Genomic DNA, 4,518 nt, shown 5'->3' on the forward strand with positions numbered 1-4,518 from the left:
TGCTGGCCCATAGCAGTTTGTCATGATCATGTTCAACAAAGAACACAGTGTTTAGAGAGAAAAAAAGAAAAGAAGTGATCATCCAATTCAATTTATTCATTAGTATGTTGTGAAACGATGCAGGAAAATGCAAACACACAAACACCGTCATGGGTTGCCTGTTTTACTTTGCAGTTAGTTTCCTTGTGTCTCGATGTTTTGACTTCCTGTCTTTGTCCTGTTTCCCTCCTTGTTGATTGTGTGCCCCGCCCTAATGTGTTTCACCTGTGTTCAATCAGCCGTGCCTCCCTGGTGTCTATATAGTCTCCGTCCTCCCCTTTGTCTGTGTCAGGTCGTCTTGTTTTCATGGCTCATGCTCCTGTGTTCCCGGTGTATTTGGAGTTTCTGTTTCTGTTTTCTGCTCAAGTGCCCATTCCCCCTCCCCGCGCTGCTGTTTCTGTTCTGGTTCCCTGTGATATTTCATTGCTTCTGCTTCCTGTTCATGTTCCTTGTTTGTTTGCCAAGTAAAGTCAGCATCTTAGCCACAATATGATACATGTTCATGATTCATGGAAAAAAACTGGAAGAGGAGTTTTTTCCTCTGGCATAAAACACACTCTTTTTTCTTTGTTTAAACACTGACCACAGAACCTGGACAACCTTTAAAGGCAACTGGCAAGTGGCTTTAGCCATTTCGGCAGATGGGAAACCACTGAACATGTTATGTCTGAGGGCTGATCATACCTATGACGTAAATGTTTTCTTCACAGTAGTCTGCAGGTTTACTTCCTCGCTTCTGCTGCGTGTTTTTCTTTCTCGTGCAGTCTGGCGAGTTATTCAGTGCTTTTCGCTTTTTTGTGTCTTGCAGTGTGACTTGTGAAAACCTAAATCATAATATTACTCTTCCTCTGAAGTTTGAGTTTGGAGATTTTGCTCTACACACACAACACACACTACAGAGAGAGATGAGAGAGAGAGAGAGAAGAGAGAGGAACATGATAGATTAACAGAAAGCAGGAGAAGTTTATGTCCTGATACAGTCATTCGCATAAAGAGAACGGTGTCAGTTCAAGCTGAAATACTCTGAATTATTTCGGTCCAATTTTTCTGCTGAGTGCACCCCTGAGGTGGCGTTCATCCAGGAGGAGGTTATGGAGAGAACTGGTCGCTGTTGAGCCTCAGTATCAGCCGATGTTCGTCAAGAACCCCCCCACCGCCCCATCCCCAACCCCCAACACCCCACCCCTCCTCCAGGAGTCACCTGATAATCTGTATTCAAGCCCAGTTAGTGTCCTGTCAAACTGATAGGTGGGGAATGAAGGAGGAAACATCGCAGAAAACTTCTCGTGGTTTCCTCACAGGCCTTTTATTATTATATTATACTCATAATGATAATAATCTGGAGGGCTAATCTTCCTCTTGTGGCAGCAAGGGGTTGAATGTCTGCGGACACGCGAGCCGTCTGCATTCAGGAGTGGTCTTCAGCGCTGCATGAGGTCTTGATTACAAATGGTAATCACTCTTCAGTTTTATACTCCTTATTCGTTAGCTGACTCTTTGGAGAACTTCATGCAGGGAATAATGGCTTCCACGTCATACATATGGCCGTCATTTTTCTTTTACTTTTAATGACTTTTAGTTCCTGCCGAATCAAAACTGTTAGCCTGTGCCTGTAGGATGGAGCCTCTGGAGGCAAACAAAGCATGGATTAAGAAAGAAATAAAAAATCATCATTGACTGCTGTCAAAGCCTAAAGGATTTTTTTTTTCCCCCACATATCAAAGCTTTTTTTTCCCATCCCTTCAGAAAGAAGTATTTTGCTGCAGCTCCAATTCTGTACTTGAAACAACTTGAAACATGCCACCAGCTCCTGCAAGGTAACCATCATCAGTAAACACGGAGCCATTAATTTGGGTTTTTGTCAGACGTTTGTTTAATCGTTGCTTCATTGTGTCAGAGCTGAAGTTGTCTTCATATCAGTGCAGCAATTAGGTTTCTTGCTTAACTGACAATCAGCTGACATCCGCACAGTCTCTGTGAGGAAATAATCCCACCAAAACTGTCACTACAAATTTTGTCACATTCGATATGTTTCCCCATACGAGGTCTCTTCTCTGAAGCCGGGGCTTAAAATAGTAGTAATATAAAGATGTTAACTAGGGCGCCGACGTCTTGTTGCACAATAATTTGGGACCAAACGCAGTAGAAAATGGGCTCAGACCTTGACAAAATCTGGCACGTAATGACAGTCGTCGACATTTGGAACGGCTGGAGGTACCACTGAGGTGGCTATTTCCAGCAGCAGCTGTTGAGTGTTGTAGCATTCACAATTGATGCATGAATACTCATTTCTGCAACCGAAGTCAAAACCAGGACAGGCACCAGCTCTTGAAGGACGTATTTTTACCAAACACTTTTTTCTTTTTTTTTTCTTTTGACAAGTAAAATCTGAAAAAATACACAAAAAAATATGGACATCTTCTGGTTTGATGCACTTGCACTGCTTAAGATTGTTAGTATTGATTTGTATTAAATTGTTTACTTTAGCCCGCTAGCTTGGAGCTGTGTGTGGGATGTGTCTAGAGGTCCTCCCCTCCAGTGGATTGGTCCCATAATGGAGCACCTTGAAACCAGATATTCACAAAAGAAAAGAAAAACTAAACAGATAAAAAAAAAAAAAAAAGATGTCAGGCATAAAAATGAATCATTGCACTGGTTAAAAACCACAAAACTAAAAGTTAAAATAATTTCTTTCAATATTTCCATCGCTTCTTCTCCGTGGATGGATATAAGTATGTGACAAATTACACCATGTGGATTAAATTCTTCAGTGGGCACATTACTTGTTATTAGAAAACATAATGAGAGATTAAAAATAGACGGTAACACCTGTGACTGAGGAGTTATGTAAGCCTGTATGAAGCCAGTTCAGACACATTTGTTGATTAAAATAACAGTGCTTCTGTTCGAACAGGTGACAGCTAAAAAGAGTAGCTGAGTCGTGAAATAACCACCGACTCAGAGGCTGAACATTACAGTCCCTGCTCAGGACACCATGCCTCACACACTTTGCAATCACATTAAATCTTTAATTTCATATTTTGGCACTGAACAGTGAAGCTCTTAATTGTATATTACATTGCATCTGGCATCCTCTGTCTCCTCATCTCAGTTCCTAACTGAGTGCACAGTGAGGAAACTCGGTAACGCCAATATTTCATTCATTTGTCTGTAATTGACAGCTGACATTTTCATGCACTGGGACAAAGTTTTGTAGCCCTTGAAAGACAAACCAGAGCATCACCTTAAAAAGCCCTATATGGAGATCCTGGCTTTATGCAGAGCCCAAATAATATGAAAACTTCTTTGATGTTATTAAAGTAATCCTATGCATAACCTTGCGGTGCCTCATTATCTTGACACAAAAGGGAATGGGGCTTGTCACTATATTCCATATTTTATCCATGATTTAGCACAAAGCTGCCCTGAAGTCACAGTGACTGCTCCTTACCTGTAGCCCGTGTTATGTATAATAAACTTTAAATTTATGTAATCCTCTGTGTGCCTTTGTGCTGAANGTGCCCCGCCCTAATGTGTTTCACCTGTGTTCAATCAGCCGTGCCTCCCTGGTGTCTATATAGTCTCCGTCCTCCCCTTTGTCTGTGTCAGGTCGTCTTGTTTTCATGGCTCATGCTCCTGTGTTCCCGGTGTATTTGGAGTTTCTGTTTCTGTTTTCTGCTCAAGTGCCCCCCCCCCCCCCNCTGCATCGGCCCCCCCCCCCCCCCCCCCGCGCTGCTGTTTCTGTTCTGGTTCCCTGTGATATTTCATGCTTCTGCTTCCTGTTCATGTTCCTTGTTTGTTTGCAAGTAAAGTCAGCATCTTAGCACATATGATACATGTTCATATTCATGGGAAAAAGACTGGAAGAGGAGTTTTATTCCTCTGCATAAACACACCTCTTTTTCTTTGTTTAACACTGAACCAGAACCTGACAACCTGTTAAGGCAGCTGGCAAGTGGCCTTTAGCCATTCTGGCAGATGGGAAACCACTGAACATTGTTATGTCTGAGGGCTGATCAATACCTATGACTAAATGTTTTCTTCACCAGTTGTCTTCAGTTTACTTCCTCGCTTCTGCTGCGTGTTTTTCTTCTCGTGCAGCTGGCGAGTTATCAGGCTTTTCGCTTTTTTTGTCTTGCAGTGTGACTTGTGACAAACCTAAATCATAATATTAACTCTTCCTTGAAGTTTGAGTTGGAGATTTGCTCTACACACACACACACACACAGAGAGAGAGAGAGAGAGAGAGAGAGAGAGAGAGACATGATAGATAACAAAAGCAGGAGAAGTTTATGTCCTGATACAGTCATCCATAAAGAGAACGGCTGTCATGTTCAAGCGAAATACTCTGAATATTTCGGCCATTTTCTGCCTGAGTGCACCCCTGAGGTGGCGTCATCAGGAGGAGGAATGGAGAGAACTGGTCCGTGTTGAGCCTCAGTATCAGCAGATGTTGTCAAGAACCCCCCCCACCCCCCA

This window comes from Seriola dumerili, unplaced genomic scaffold, assembly GCF_002260705.1.
Source record: "Seriola dumerili isolate Sdu_G_001 unplaced genomic scaffold, Sdu_1.0 BDQW01000105.1, whole genome shotgun sequence".
Taxonomy (NCBI): domain Eukaryota; kingdom Metazoa; phylum Chordata; class Actinopteri; order Carangiformes; family Carangidae; genus Seriola; species Seriola dumerili.